At 43.3% G+C, this 16,714-nt stretch overlaps 3 pseudogenes across 1 annotated transcript; 1 reads left to right on the top strand and 2 right to left on the bottom strand.

Annotated features, from left to right (window-relative positions):
* Positions 1-1,765: 1,765 nt before the first annotated feature.
* LOC128594694 (ATP-dependent zinc metalloprotease YME1L1-like) lies at positions 1,766-9,597 on the bottom strand (annotated as a pseudogene).
* A 272-nt stretch (positions 9,598-9,869) lies between these two features.
* Positions 9,870-15,109, bottom strand: LOC128594693 (60S ribosomal protein L30-like; annotated as a pseudogene). Its single transcript, XR_008382623.1, has 2 exons — positions 14,954-15,109; positions 9,870-10,279 (listed from the first exon to the last, which is right to left on the bottom strand). The product of XR_008382623.1 is annotated as a 60S ribosomal protein L30-like (transcript).
* Positions 15,110-15,131: 22 nt separating this feature from the next.
* Positions 15,132-15,447, top strand: LOC128594276 (prothymosin alpha-like; annotated as a pseudogene).
* Positions 15,448-16,714: the final 1,267 nt, after the last annotated feature.

Genomic DNA, 16,714 nt, shown 5'->3' with positions numbered 1-16,714 from the left:
CTCACGTAGCTCAGAGGGTTTGATCAGGAAAGCAGGGACATAGACAAGTGACCACTGCGCTGTATTTACTGAGCCATGGGAACGGGAGAGGCAACTGAGCCAGAGGTGGAAGGTACTGTAGACGGAAGGAACAGCATGCGCTCTAGGCTGTATCACTGAGTCCAAATATCTGATGTCAGGGGAGTCTTTTTAAGCCTAACACTAATCTTTTTGGAATTAGAAGAGGCCGATGTTCATCTTTACAGTCATTTCAGGAGAAAACTTAAATGCAGTTCATTTTTAAATTAAGAAGAAAGAGTATTGGGACAATATGGATATTTCTGGAAGAAACTGAGCTCCTGGGAGGAACTTTGAAAATTGATCTGTCTACATCTGGGGAATGTCTAGCAATGCAGTGTGCTTGCTTTTTATGTGTTCTAGGAATGGCAGTTCCACAGCTGCCAGTGGTTTTCCTTCCTAATATTTTATCACCCTCACATGCTATGGTTCTTCTTTCTGTTAGCTACTTTATAACACAGAAAACCAATGCTCAGCACTTCCAATAGAAGGGCTAGTGGAGGCTTGAAATCAGAACAGAGTTCCATAGCAAGAAACACGGGATGCGCAAGCCAGACAGAGCAGTACCCTCTCATCCCCAGGGACCCGACTAGAGTTGAGAGAAAGGTTGTACTCTACAGGGAATTAAGGGAAGCTTAAGGCTATGTTTCTCCGTGGCATTTTTGCTCTCTCAGGCCAAGATAAAGGCTGAAAAATCCTTTGAGTTCTAGCTCCTCAAAGTGTAATCACAAAAGACCCACAGCATCAGCTTCTCTGGGAGATTGTATGAATGCAGAATTCCAGGCCCACACCAGCCCTGCAGAATAAGATCTGCATTTTATAAGCTGCCCACATAATTTGCGTATATACTCAATTTCAGAAGCACTGCTCAAGGACCATCTTTCTTGAGTGTGATAAAAATACCAGAGCTAGGGCTGGGGCAGTGGGGGGGGGGGGGCTCACGCCTATAATCCTAGCACTCTGGGAGGCCGAGGCAGGTGGATCACTTGAGCTCATAAGTTTGAGATCAGCCTGAACCAGAGCCAGACCTTGTCTCTAAAAATACGTTGTGTCAAGCGCCTGTAGTCTCAGCTACTTGGAAGGCTGAGGCAAGAGAATCACTTGAGCGTAAGAGTTACTGAGGGCAACACAGTGAGACTCTGTCTCAAAAAAAAAAGGAGAAAAATACCAAAGCTTTTTTTTTTTTTTTTCAGCTTTTGGCCAGGGCTGGGTTTGAACCCACCACCTCTGGCATATGGGGCCCGCGCCCTACTCCTTTGAGCCACAGGCACCACCCCAACCAGAGCTTTCTTTAAGGGTAAATCCTCTATGCCAGAGTGACTGTTTCCGGTTCTCTGGAGTTGGTGCAGAAATCTGCATTTTCAGCAAGCACCCTAAGTCCTTGTGCAAAAGCATATTTGAGGACCACTGCTTTAGATGGTGGGAAATATAGGCAGGGGTGGGCTGGGGCTGAAAATGAAACGAGCATTTTTGGAACCATCACACACATGCCATGGTTCCTGCTGGGATCATATGGGGGCAGATCCAGTTGATTGTGGACAACACAGACCTCTTTTCATGTTCAGGATCACATGGATACCATGGCAGGAGAACTTGCCCCTGCAGCCTCCGTAGGCACTGCCCTAGGGAGGACTCTCTGCAGTGGTCCTACGCTGGCAGTGGCCCTCTGCCTAGGTCTTATGCCCAAGGCTCCAGGTAGCTTCATACTTCAAATCTGCATAAAAGTAGCCAAGCCGCCACTGCTCAGCTGGTGCATTCTGTGCACTTGCAGAGATGACACTGCCACCAGGTTTACTGCCTGTGCCCGGCAGAGTGGTGGCCACTGAAGCCCTCGCTGCACCAGCGACCACTGGTTCCATACTTGAGGAACCCTAAGAATTCAGAACGGAAATGTGGGGAGCAGAACCTTGAGGCAGCAAATGCTGAGGACCTGTGAGAACTTGCTGCCCTTCCTTTGAAATTATTATGTTCCCCCAGACCCTGGAAATGTAGCCTTTTGCTGGCACGCACTTCAGAACACTACTCATTACCAGTTCTAAAGCTGCTTCCACATTTTAGGTATTTGTTATAGTCACACCCCCACTTCTAAGTACTGGCGACTTAGTTACTTCTACTTAGATTTGAAATATAAAGCTACCTTCAATTTCTTAGTCCATTTGGGTGACTACAGCAAATTACCATAAACTTAGGAGTTTACCAGCAATAGAAATTAACTTCTTACAATTACAGAGGCTGGGGAAGGCTTCAAGGTCCAAGATCGAGGTACCTGGAGGCTCACTGTCTGTTGAGGGCTTGCTCCTCTGGTTCATAAATGGTGCCTTTTTGTTGTGTCCTCACGGGAAGTTTAGGGGCAGGAGTCAAAAGTTGGACCCAAAAGTCAAAAGTGGAAGCTAAACAAACTTTTTCTTCCTTTTGGATCCTTTGTTGTTCTCCAGACCAGGTGGCTGGGGATCCATTTTCCAGCTGAGTATTTGATACTCTCATACATTGCTCTTTAGATGAGAACTCATCTTGGTCTTTTGAAATTTTGACAATGCATTTTTCATGCAGTGTTAACACTGTCCAGTGAGTTGCTAGCAGGAGTAAGGTAGATTTCTCCTAAACTGGGAATTGAACTGCTGCTGCAAGATACTCCAGAGCTCTCTTTCCCCACTGACTTGGCAATGGCCAGTGTTGAAGATGGTGGCTGTTCTGGGATCCTGGATCTCCAACTGACTATAGTGAGCAGAAGGCCCCTACTTCACCCTGCAATAGATAGCATGGGAAAGAAAGAAATCTGTTTGGTTTTACCCACTAAGGTATGGGACCTGTTTGTTAATACAGTGTAACCGTGCCTATCTCGTTACACTGATGCACTCAGATGTCTGATCAGCCCTGAGCCTAAAGTTTCCTGCTATTGGGTGAGGAGGGACCAAATCTGCAGGAGGAAGATAAAGGCCAGGAGGGTGGTTCCTAGGAGCGGAGAAGCCAGGAAGGTTTGGAGAAGCCAGTAACCGTTCAGGGGAAGAGACTGCAAGAAAATGAAGAACACTTGTCAATCATGTATATTAATCATCTGGTGACACCCAACAGCTCCCTAAGCCTTCCCTGGGACCAGGCCAATAAAAGGAAAGCCCCTCTGAGTTCTTAATGTCTTTCTCCATTTTTGGAGACTGACCTACTCCTCTCTCTGGAATGTATTTTCCATTATGTATAGTTTCTTTCTCTTCTGCAATAAAAACTTTTTGTGTGGAATTGCTTCCTGTCTGCGATCACTCCATTGCACTGGCCCTACTTGTGATTCTTCCAAGCAAGGAGCCAAAGAACCAGGACACAGTATGACAAGAGGCCAGATCTCACATTTCTGGCTCACTCTTCAGCCAGTCTCCAGCCTTGACCAGCACGGGACATGCCAGGATTCACATCCTTGATTCAAGGTTCTTTCCTGAAATTTGTACTTTTGGGTTTTTGGTGATTTTTTTCTTTGCATTATGAAAATCCAGGTTAACCCTTTTGGTTTATCCCAATTTTTTTGGATGGCACAACATCACTATAACAACGTCAAGAAAAGAATTTTTAGCCAGGTGTAGTGGCTCATACCTGTAGTTCCAGCAACTCCAGAGGTGGAGGTGAGGGTCACTGGAGCTAAGGAGTTGGAGGCTGCAGAGAGCTGTGATTAGGCCAGTGCACTCCAGCCTGGGTGACAGAATAAGACTCCATTTTTTAAAAATAATTTTTTTTTGTAATAAAAAAAAAGAAAAAAGTCACCTGCAATCCTGCCTGATACAAGAATTTTACTTATTTTTTTTTATTCTTTCCAGCATGACCAAGAATGGTTTGGCTTTGGGAACCCATGTGGAAAACCATTTCAGTTAAAAGTGCAGGAAACCCCACCAATCCCTTAAGGGTTTTGCCTTTCTTAAGGAGCTCTGATGAACTAAGAGTAGTGAGGTTGTTCTGGAGGGTTGAACAAGAAACTGAAGTGAAAGTTGAATTTGGGAAAGAGAAAAATGCCAGAGTACTCACTTGCCCTATCCCCAGCTTATTTGACTATCCCCACCAAGCTCCTCCTTTCAGGCAGGGTGGAGACAGCAGGAGGAGAAGTAGACTCTGAAAAACAGGGGACTTCTGCAGGACTGCCAGAGAGCTCCGCAGAGGGATGCTTGGTACTCCCAACTGCTGCTCTTCTAGAGAATGCACTGCCTTCACATTCTTTCTGGTAGGAGAGCCCTTCTAGACCATTGTACCTGAAGAACAGTTTGTTTTTCTTACTGGCAGTCAGGAAATCTTACTGAGTCAGTCCCTCAGTAAGTCAGTGGCTTCAGAAATCTCCTCGTCTGTCCCCACCGTACCCCCCAGTTCAAGCTACTTAGGGAATTTGATATTTTCATGAAATCTGCCCACACTCATGCATCCCAGTAGCAGAACTAGCGGTGGTAACCAAAGAAAACAAAGGGTTTAGCTTCATGAAAACATAGGCAAAGAAGAAGTATAGTTATGCAACCTTCCAAGGCTGGTCCCCATATGGAGATGCCCACATGGACAGGTCAGCAAGGTCCAGATATGAAAAGAGTAAAAATGGGAAAGTCATGTGCCTTGTACTATGATATTCTTCCATGCCCTTATTCTTTATGTTTCTAAATGTGTCAGCTAAGAGCCAATATGGATTACAAACCCTTAGACTCCCTCACCTCTGCTTTGAACCGTCCTGGATGTCCCAGGTATCATCTTCATTTACTATGTCAAATATCATTCAGTCAACACCTACTACAAGCAAACCGTATGTGACGGTAAGGGTAATATTCAAAATAATTGTCAGCCACTATGGTAATAGAAATTAATATTTATTTATTATTATATATTTTTTAGAGACAGTCTCACTTTATTGCCCTTGGTAGAGTGCCGTGGCATCACAGCTCACAGCAACCTCCAGCTCCTGGGCTTAGGCGATTCTCTTGCCTCAGCCTCTCGAGTAGCTGGGACTACAGGCACCCACCACAAGGCCTGGCTATTTTTTGTTGCAGTTTGGCCAGGGCCGGGTTCGAACCCACCACCCTCAGTATATGAGGCCAGGGCCCTACCCACTGAGCCATAGGCACTGCCCAGAAATTAATATTTAAGTAAAAAAATTTAATTATATTTTATATTTCCTAATGAAACAATTATAAAACTACATGCAAAGTGACGTAAGTTGTAGCACAAATAAGTTCTTAATCACGATGAATGACAATTTCCAAATTAATTATTGATGTCTAGAAATTTATAGCATTTTTGAGATATTATTATTAGCTAAATGATGTGCCTATGTGAGCCATGATTTGACAAAAGAGCCACATAAAACCTTCTGATAATTTTCTCATTAAATTGTTTATGACATATGTAACATCAGCTATATTGTTCATGGTACTAAATGCTTTCTCCAGCAGCTCCATTAAAGTTTCTTTAGCCTTAGAAATTCTTTTTTTTTTTTTTTTTTTTTATTGTTGGGGATTCATTGAGGGTACAATAAGCCAGGTTACACTGATTGCAATTGTTAGGTAAAGTCCCTCAGCCTTAGAAATTCTTATATATTTAATATTTCTGTTCACTCAGTCACAAAAACCTGCTACTAGGAGCCATATTTATTCACTAGGCTTAATTTTACTAATTAAATAAAATTGTATTAATTAATTACATCTCTGTAGTTGTGAACATCATTCACAGTTCATGAAATTTAAATTTTTTAAGTTCTTTATATTTTTTCTTTTGTCATCAAATTATAATCGCATAAATTATTAGATGATAAAATTGATTTTTTCTCTTGTTATCAATTTCCACACTTCTTCTTTCAGAACCCCTTAGAATATTTTCTTTGGAAAACTCTAGTTCCTTCCTGATAACCATTTATTTTCCCTCAACAGCTGCCTTTAATGCAGATTCAGTCACAAGATTTTCTAGTTCTGCTCCAAAAAGCCCACAATACTCAGGCTATGGTTTCTGCATCAACAGACTGATCAAACTGTACTTTTTTTTATTTTTTTGAGACAGAGCCTCAAGCTGTCACCCTGGGTAGAGTGCCTTTGCATCACAGCTCACAGCAACCTCAAACTCCTAGGCTCAAGCAATTCTCCTGCCTCTGCCTCCCATGTAGCTGGGACTACAGGCACCCGCCACAACACCCGGCTATTTTTTGTTGCAGCCATCATTGTTGTTTGGTGGGCCCAGGCTGAATTTGAATCAACCATCTCAGGTGTATGTGGCTGGCGCCTTAGCCACTTGAGCCACAGGCACGGAGCCTCAAACTGTATTTTATTGTAATACCATTTCACAATTTCTGTTTGACCTCTATACATCTGGCCTCGGAACTGAAACTTGCATATCAAAATGACCAGGACAGGGCGCACCGGTAGCTCAGTGGGTAGAGCTGAGGCTGGTGGGTTCAAACCCAGCCTGGGCCTGCCAAACAACAATGACAGCTACAATCAAAAAAAAATAGCCAGGGTTTGGCAGGCACCTGTAGTCCCAACTACCTGGGAGGCTGAGGCAAGAGAATCACTTAAGCCCAAGCAAGAGTTTGAGGTTTCTGTGAGCTGTGATGCCCAGCACTCTATCCAGGGTGACAGCTTGAGACTCTATCGCAAAAAAAAAAAATGACCAGGACAAGTTAAGGCATTATCTAATGCCTCTGGGAAGTTCATGGTTCTTATGATGGTAACCTTCATTGGGTTTAAAAACATTCAACATTTCAACAAGAAGTTGATTTACAGTCTGTCTTGAATATGGATGCATTGGAGAGTCAATTCTCTTCCCACCAACAGAATCTAGTTCATCGATAAATATAACAGAGGAGCATTTGCTTTTGCTTCCCTAAAAATATTTCTGCCATGGCTGGCTCCCACACTCACAACATCTCAACAAATTCTGATCCAGAACTATAAAAAAGCAACATTAGCTTCTCCTGCCACAGCTCAGGCAAGAAGTGTCTTTCCTGTCCCTGGTGGTCCAACTAAAAGAATTCCTTTTGGAAGTTTCGCTCCAAATTCTTCTGGATTTTTCAATAACTCAATAACTTCCTATAATTCTTGTTCAGCTTCCTCTACTCCTTTTACATGTTCAAAGGTGACATTCTTCATCTGGACACTTTCCACTACAGTATTAAACCCTGTTGTTGCCCTGAAGTAGACAGATAAAAATGGATTTTTTAAAAAATCCATAAATGCCAAATAAAAGCAGAACAAAGAGAATCAGATGGATTCGCCTTAGGGAATGACTGGGTTTTTGTATTAGTGCTTAAGCTTTCAGAAAACCTTCTACAAAACCAGTTTTAAATGCTTTCTGGTTAACTTCAGGTATGTTTTTGATTTTCATGAGTTTTTCCAAACTCTCAACATCTGATCCTCTGTCCTGCAAAGGAAACCTCCTCATGAATAATGGTGCTATATTCTGTGTTTTGGCTAATCTTTCAGAGGTGGACTGCAGATGTCGTGTTCATGATTTTAAAGTTTTAAAACCCCAAGACTGTATAAAACTGGCCAGTTCTGAAGATCTGAACAAAGATTTGAAGGGTTCTTAAATGATGTCTGTATAAGCAAGAGGAACATAAGGGACTAAATATATCTAAGTAACCATATTTATTTTCAAAGAAGGACTGTGCAGAACATGAGACGTATGCCAATAGAAAGAAATTTTTTGCCTTTAGAAAATCCAGTAAGTAGATTTCCTCCCAGTTGATCGATCTGTCCAATTTTTCATTCAGATACTCCAAAGTCCTTTAAGGGGCCTCATTGCTGGGATCCTCATGCTCAGGAACTACATCTCAGTGTTGGTTTTGAGAAACTGATGCTCCTCTGACAGAAACAGATGTGGGGTTTTTGGTGAATGGAAGGCATTAATGAGATCACTCAGAGGACTTATAACCTCTAACTGTACATTCAGAGGACTTATAACCTCTAACTGTACATTCAGATAATGGTGAATTCTCTTAAAATCAGGCCTTCTCGATGTGAACTGGGGTTGCACTATACTTGGCAGTATCTCTTCTGGGCCCTCAGCGACCTCACCCACCTGGCCCTCTGTACGCAGCCCACCAGGGAGGCGGTAAGCCCCTTTCCTTCTTTTTCTCTCAGCCCTACCCCTCCTCCCAGAAACAGAACATGGCCCTCCCTTCCTGCAGCTGCTGCAATGACAATCTCTATTTATAATCTTTTTAAAAGCCTCTGTTTAGCATGCAAAATACTCTATTTAATTATACAGTAGATAGTATTATTCTGATCGCACTTTTGTTTGTTTGTTTGTTTGTTTGTTTTTTGAGACAGAGCCTCAAGCTGTTCCCCTGGGTAGAGTGCTGTAGCATCACATCTCACAGCAACCTCCAACTCCTGGGCTCAAGAGGTTCTCCTGCCTCTGCCTCCCAAGTAGCTGGGATTACAGGCGCCTGCCACAACGCCCGGCTATTTTTTGGTTGCAGCCATTATTGTTGTTTGGCGGGCCCGGACTGGATTCGAACCCGCCAGCTCAGGTGTATATGGCTGGTGCCTTAGCCACTTGAGCCACAGGCGCCGAGCCCACACTTTTGAATGTTTTGTTCACTTTATGATACAACAAAAATTATTTCAGGTTTTATTATTTCAGAAACTTTATTGTGTGAAGCTTATTCATAATCTTTAAATTCTTCTTGATTATTGTTTATTTTTTCATTGAATTCCGAGCAATAACAATATGCTGGCTCGGCGCCCGTAAGCACAATGGTTATGGCAACAGCCACGTACACCGAGAGTGGTGGGTTCGAACCCGGCCTGGACCAGCTAAAACAACTGCAACAAAAATATAGCTGGGCATTGTGGTGGGCACCTGTAATACCAGCTATTTGGGAAGCTGAGGCAAGAGAATTGCTTAAGCCCAACAGTTGGAGGTTACTGTGAGCTGTGACGCCACAGCCCTCTAGTGAGGGCGACATAGTGAGACTCTATCTCAAAAAAATGTGTATATATGCGCTTAGCACTTTCAATTTTCACACACCTTTTCACATCATTTACATCCAATATTTATATTGTTGACAGTAATCAGCTACCTGTGAGTTTTATTAAACATATCAGAATTTTTGGTGAGGTGTGGCTCACACCTATAATCCTAACACTCTAAGAGGCCAAGGCAGGAGGATCCCTTGAGCTCAGGAGTTTGATGTTGCTGTGAGCTAGGCTTAGCCACAACACTCTACTCCAGGCAGAAGAGCAAGACTCTAACTCAAAAAAAAAAAAAAAAAATTATCAAGTTTTTTTTAAACTTGGAAATATAAAATGTAAAATGTTTAGAAATGTACTGTTTCCTTTGAACTGAATCTTACAGTTTGAAGGCATAGTACAGGGACTGCCTATACTATAAATATGAATCTTCTAGATCTGAGAGAGAACAGGAAGCCGATGATACTAACATTGAATCACAGTCTGGAACAATGGATATATAAAAATTATGGCAAGTGGGAATGCCTTCAATATGCAGACTGCCTGTACTATAAATATGAATCTCTGGATCTGAGAGACAGCAGGAAGCCAATGGTATTAACACTGAATCACAGTCTGGCATTTCCAGTATATTCCCAATATATTGAAGGCCTTCCCACTTGCCCTAATTTTTATATATCCGTTGTTTCAGACTGTGATTCAATGTTAATATCATTGGCTTCCTGTTCTCTCTCATATCCAGAAGATTCATGTTTATAGTACAGGCAGTCCCTGGGTTATAAATGAGATAGGTTCTGAAGGTTTGCGTTTAAGTTGAATTTGTATGTAAGTTGGAACAGGTACATTTACCTACTACCTGTAATAGTCTCCATTTGTTTTTTTTTTGTTTGTTTGTTTTTTTTAAAACAAGCTCTAGCAAGTTTTATTAAAGAAAAAATGTACATGATTTACTTTTCACCAGTCTGTTCTGGCATGCTTCTAATGATATCAGAGTCACCTGGATCAATGATGGCCAGTGTGCATACTCTGTAGTATTTTCCACATGCTGTGCCCAATTCAATATTATTGCCACTGTAGTGATGAACACCAGTTTTGGCTAACATGGCATAATACTCTATTTCAGATTTCCTCAAAGCTGGGCAGTTGTTGGCGAGGATGACCAATTTCGCTTTGCCTTGTCTGATCATTTTCAAAGTCTGCTTGTAACCCAGCACATACTTTCCACTTTTCATAACGAGCTAGAGCCTTGAGTTGATCGACTCCAGCGACTTTTTCGTCTTCTTTGCGGCCACTATCTTCCTGCCCTAGATGCGCGACGGCCCCCAACCTAGAACATACAATAGTCTCCATTTGTAAGTGCACGTCTTACATTAGTCTGATGTTTGTAACTCAGGAACTTACTGTAATAGCCTCTGTTCCTAAGTGTAAGTTGTATGTAAGTCAGATGTTTGTAACTCAGGGACTGCTTGTATTAACAGCCATGTTTAAAATGTATTTCAAGGCTTGGCACCCGTGGCACAGTGGGTATGGTGCTGGCCACATACACCGAGGGTGGCAGGTTCAAACCCGGCCCGGGCCAGCTAAACAACAATGACAACTGCAACAAAAAATAGCTGGGCGTTGTCACGGGCACCTGTAGTCCCGGCTACTTGGGAGGCTGAGGCAAGAGAATTGCTTAAGCCCAAGAGTTGGAGGTTGCTATGAGCTGTGATGCCATGGCACTCTATCTAGGGCAACATAGTAAGTCTCTGCCTCAAAAATAAATAAATAAATAAAATGTATTTCAACTTCATTTGTCACTTAATTCTTACTGTTTAGTATTCCAAGTTCTCAAATTTATAGATACCGGAAGACTGCACAGTTACTATTTCCAGAAGAATAAGCACACTAACAAGAACCAAAAGAAAATCAAACGGATTCACTATTTAGAAGTTACGGCAGTAGGAGGAGGATGATTATTAACTGATGATTTTCCTAAATCACAAAAGTTGTTCTTGCCATCATATGGCTGAACTGGCAAGTGGTAATACAAATGTTTCTGAGATGTTGCAGTGGCAAGAGACCCACTCATTGATGGTTACTGTGATAGCCTAAGACAAATAGCTAATGAATTTGTGTTAGAATTTATAGTATTTATTAATTTTACCACCTATCAGTTATTCTTGTGTTTTCTCTAACAGTCAGTATGATTGTACTAGTGGGTAATGGCTGAGAGTACCACAAAGGGCTGTGTGACCATTAGCTAATGGTTTTTTTTTTTTTTTTTGAGACAGAGCCTCAAGCTGGGTAGAGTGCTGTAGCATCACAGCTCACAGCAACCTCCAACTCCTGGGCTCATGCGAGTCTCCTGCCTCCCCCTCCCAAGTAGCTGGGACCACAGGCGCCCGCCACAATGCCCGGCTATTTGGTTGCAGCCGTCATTGTTGTTTGGTGGGTCCAGGCTGGATTCGAACCCGCCAGCTCAGGTGTATGTGCCTGGCACCTTAGCTGCTTGAGCCACAGGCGCGGAGCCAGGGCTAGGACTTTTAAAATTTAAGCACTGAATTAATGAGGTTTGGGAATCAGGTGGGCACTTTTAGAAATTACAATAATAAGGGCCCCTGGAAGGCAGGATTCTCTTGATTTTAACATTTGGCTTGGGGGTCTGAGGGAATGGTATGTTTCCCTGATTTCCTTCAGCTGAATGAACAGACGTAGGTAACTAAATTTAAATAAAAAAGAGAAATTGCCTTCACTCGGATAGCTGTGTAGGATGTTGGTAGCTGTGGTATTGGTTCTGGTAGTTAGGCCGGGTATTGGTAGGCTACCGTCCGCAGCTACCCTGTTTCCCCGAAAATAAGACATCCTCCGAAAATAAGACCTACTCACAGTAAAGATAAGATGTTCCCTGAAAATAAGACCAAGCACATCTTTGGGAGCACACCCTAATATAAGACACTGTCTTATTTTTGGGGAAACAGGGTAGCTGTTTTCAAGTGCTTAATGCACACTGTTTAGCAGCACTCTGGGCTTAGAAAACAGGATGTGAGCAGATATGTGTTCACCATCTAGATCAGTGGTTCTCAACCTGTGGGTCGCCACCCCTAAGACCATCAGAAAACACATCCTCCATATGAGATATTTACATTACGATTCCTAACAGTAGCAAAATTACAGTTCTGAAGTAGCAACAAAAATAATTTTATGGTCGGGGGTCACCACAACATAAGGAACTGTATTAAAGGGTCACGGCATTAGGAAGGTTGAGAACCACTGACTAGATCATCACTGCTCAACACAAACAGAATGAAAGTCGCATATGAAATTTAAATTTTCCAGAGGCCATATTAATAAAGTACGAAGAAGTGAAAATAATTTGAATAATATATTTTATTTAGTCCAGTTATCTAACATATTAGCGTTGCAACATGTGCTCCAATATAAAAAGTTATTGAGATTTTTTGCACTATGTTTTCATACTAAATCCTTGAAACCTGAAGTGTATTTTATATTCAGTTTTTCTGTTGCTCTAGCCACATGTCTCATTTTCCTCAGCTTAAAATGGGAGAAAATAGTACCTACTCATAACATTGTTATGAGGATTGGAATCTGTAGCCATCTATTCCAAGCTCCTATGTGTCAGATGCTGTACTGGGTGCTTTGTGTGCATTTAATCCTCACATTCCTGTGAAGTAGGGACAGTTACCACCTACTCTATATGGTGAGTAAACTGATGGCAAGGGAAGGTTAAGCAATTTCCTTAAGAGCACACAGTAACTAAAAATCTAAGCTGGGGTTTGGACCCAGACAGCCTGATTCCAAAGCTAGGGGTTTTATCTGCTCTGCTACAAAAGCAAAGGAAATGTGTAGTCTGTTTAGGAAAGAATGTATAAGTGAGCTTGTTCATAAAGTTTAACAGTGGGTGTGAGGAACACATGAAGACTACTTAATGTATATATTGTTAAGTACATGTATGTGTAGGTTTATGTAAGATCCTAGCTACCAGTCTCCACAATGAACTGTATGTGCACTGGTGTGGAGCAGAACTGATCAGTGATGTCAAACCCACTCTCACGGACATCTTCCCCTGAGGCTGGGGTCCCAAAAACAGCTGTGGAAAGAATCTGTCCCACAAGCTGCAGACAGAACCCATAAGATAGACAAAAGGCAGCCCAGAGGTGAAACTGGGCTTGTGAGACAAAGAGGAGAGATGGGTGTGAGAGAGGAAAACTGGGTATAAGGTTGTCATGCAAAGCAAGACCCAACAAGATCACCATCTGCTCTTCACCAGGGCTCAAAATAAAAGCCAGACTATCACATGCTCTGGGCTAACAAGGGGGCTTTGGGGGCAATTTTCAAATCAGTGTCAGCAAGTAAAGAGAAGCCGAGAGTTCCATTCCTTCTGTTACTCCACAGGAGGAGCAAAGGGGCACCGTACTGGACCTCCAGGGTGTGGGCATGTGGCAGCATGCTGTTGCCCTCTGTTATCAGGCAAGCACAAGAAGCCTAATCAATGAAGAGACACACAAACTACTTCGGCACCTGGCATTCCTGGCTAGCCTGTCAGTTTTTTATAGGGTGTGGCAAGTAAGCCACTGGTTTGGGGGTAACTTTTTTTTGAGACAGTCTCAAGCTGTCACCCTTGATAGAGTGCCATGGCGTCACAGCAACCTCACAGCAACCTCAAACTCTTGGGCTTATGTGATTCTCTTGCCTCAGCCTCCCAAGTAGCTGAGACTACAGGTGCCTGCCAAAACACCCGGTTATTTTGTTGTTGTTGTCATTGTTGTTTTAGCTGACCCAGGCCAAGTTCCAACCCGCCAGCCTTGGTGTAAGTGCCCTACCCACTGAACAACGGGTGCCACCTGTTTGGGGGTAACCTTTAAGAGTAACAGATAACTAATACACAGAGATGTTTAGGAATGCCCTCTACCCAGTAACTGTAGACCTAGTGGCCCAAGGCAAGTCCCAGCCGCCCCACCCCCACCCCCCGCTGCCAGTTGTGAAAAAGCACCACCTGCATCTAACTTTTAGAACCCTATTCCATGGAAGAAGCCCCAGTTTCTAATAAGTTCATTATTCATTCAGGCAGCCCAGAATAGCACCCAGCTCATTTTCAAATAGTGCTTCTCCTTCCATCACAAAGACAGTAGAACACCCAACTGAGTAAGTAGAGTGAGGAGAGTGGGCTGCAAACCCCCAATGTGCCCATGACTTGTAGACACTCACCACGCATAGAGTTGATAAAGGCACTAAATGACCTAGACAGAGAAAGGAGACCAAAGCCAAGAAAATGTCTTTATCTCAACTAAGAAATGTTTTGAGTATCACAAAGGGGAGGAAACAGGAAGATGTGGGTGAATTGTGGCAAACAGGAAAACTGAAAAGAAGAGAAAAAGAGAGACCCCGTGGATTAAAAGATACTTAAGAGGCTTAGCGCCTGTAGCTCAGCCGCTAGGGCGCCAGCCACAAACACGGGAGCTGGCCGTTCGAACTCAGCGCGGACCCGGAAAACTACAAGGACAACTATAGCTAAAAAATAGCCGGACGTTGTGGCGGGGCCTGTAGTCCCAGCTACTTGGGAGGCTGAGGCAAGAGAATCGCTTATGCCCAAGAGCTGGAGGCCAAGAGCTGGAGGTTGCTGTGAGTTGTGATGCCACAGCACTCTACTGAGGGCGACATAGTGAAACTCTGTCTCAAAAAAATTTTTTATTAAAGAATTATTGTGGCTCGGCGCCTGTGCTCAAGCGGCTAAGCACACCTGAGCTGGTGGGTTTGAATCCAGCCTGGGCCCGCCAAACAAGGACGGCTGCAACCAAAAAATAGCCGGGCGTTGTGGCGGGCGCCTGTGGTCCCAGCTACTTGGGAGGCTGAGGCAGGAGACTCGCTTGAGCCCAGGAGTTGGAGGTTGCTGTGAGCTGTAATGCCACGGCACTCTACCCAGGGCGACAGCTTGAGGCTCTGTCTAAAAAAAAAAAAAAAAAGAATTATTGTTAGACTGGCAGCTCTGAAAAGCCATCTTTGTGTTGTTCCTGGGTCCGGCTTCCTGCTGGTCTCAACCCCCTCTGCCACCCTCCTCCTCCGCCGTTGCGGACTCCTGCAGCCTTATTGCCAGGGTCCCCGAACTCTCTCGCTTTCTTTTCCGTCCCCCGCATCGGATCACCGACGTGCCCCAGCATGGCAGACGCAGCGGTGGACACCAGCTCCGAGATCACCACCAAGGACTTAGAGGAGGAGAAGGAAGTTGTGAAGGAGGCAGAGAATGGAAGAGACACCCCTGCTAATGGGAACGCTGAGGAGGAAAATGGGGAGCAGAGGCTGACAATGAGGTAGATGAAGAAGAGGAAGAAGGCAGGGAGGAAGAAGAGGAGGAGGAAGTGATGGTGAAGAAGAGGATGGAGATGAAGGTGAGGAAGCCGAGGCCGCCACGGGCAAACGGGCAGCTGAGGATGATGATGTTGATACCAAGGAGCAGAAGACTGAGGATGACTAGACAGCAAAAAAGTAAAAGTTAAACTTAAAAATTAAAGAAAAGGTGGGCGGCGCCTGTGGCTCAGTCGGTAAGGCGCCGGCCCCATATACCGAGGGTGGCGGGTTCAAACCCGGCCCCGGCCAAACTGCAACAAAAAATAGCTGGGCGTTGTGGCGGGCGCCTGTAGTCCCGGCTACTCGGGAGGCTGAGGCAAGAGAATCGCTTAAGCCCAGGAGTTGGAGGTTGCTGTGAGCTGTGTGAGGCCACGGCACTCTACCGAGGGCCATAAAGTGAGACTCTGTCTCTACAAAAAAAAAAAAAAAAAAATTAAAGAAAAGGGCCACCGTGACTATTCACCCTCCACTTCCCGTCTGAGACTCTAAACGTGGTCACCTTGGAGTAGAGAGGCCTGCCCGCCCGCCCGCCGCAGGCAGCGCCACCCGCAGGTGACAGGCGCTCTTCACTACCCAGCCAAAACCACAAGAATTTGCAACAGGGGAGGAAAAAAGAACCAAAACTTCCAAGGCCCTGCTTTTTCTCTTAAAAGTACTTTAAAAAGGAAATTTGTTTGTATTTTTTATTTACATTTTATATTTTCGTACATATTGTTAGGGGTCAGCCATTTTTAATGATGTCGGATGACCAAACCAGCCTTCAGAGCAGTCTCTGTACTACTTCTGACTCCGACTTCACTTGTGGTGTGACCATGTTCATTATGTTCTCCAAGGAGAAAAAAAAACCTTGTAAAAAAAGCAAAAACAACAACAACACAATCTTATTACGAGCATTCCAGTAACTTTTGTGTATGTACTTAGCTGTACTATAAGTAGTTGGTTTTAACCATGAAATGGTTAAAAAGGCCAAAAATAAAAGATTTTTCTTTTTTTTTGTCTATGGAGTTGCTGTTTATTATTATTATTATTTTGTCCTGTTTGGTGTATGTGTGAAACAATGTTGTCCAACAATAAACCGGAATTTTATTTTGCTGAGTTGTTGTAACAAAAACAAAATTATTGTTAACATTTCTAGAAATGATTATTGTAATTATGAAGTTTATGAAATTATCTTTTAGAGATATATTAAAAATATTTTCTGATTTCTATGAAGTGGGAAGTGTGGGGGCAAAAGAAGTTAAAAAAATTACTTATGAAATATGTCTGGAATTTTCTTCAAAATATCCAGTGTGTAATTGGAGTAAGGAGCTAGGTAGAGGTATAAATGATGAAAGATTAGCATTAGTTGACGATTATTGAAGGCTAAGCAGGGGTAATACATGTATGGTGGTTTA

The sequence above is a fragment of the Nycticebus coucang genome, chromosome 9 (assembly GCF_027406575.1).
Source record: "Nycticebus coucang isolate mNycCou1 chromosome 9, mNycCou1.pri, whole genome shotgun sequence".
NCBI lineage: Eukaryota > Metazoa > Chordata > Mammalia > Primates > Lorisidae > Nycticebus > Nycticebus coucang.
Note: the sequence above shows the minus strand (reverse complement) of the source record. Positions and strands in the feature narration are given on the sequence as shown.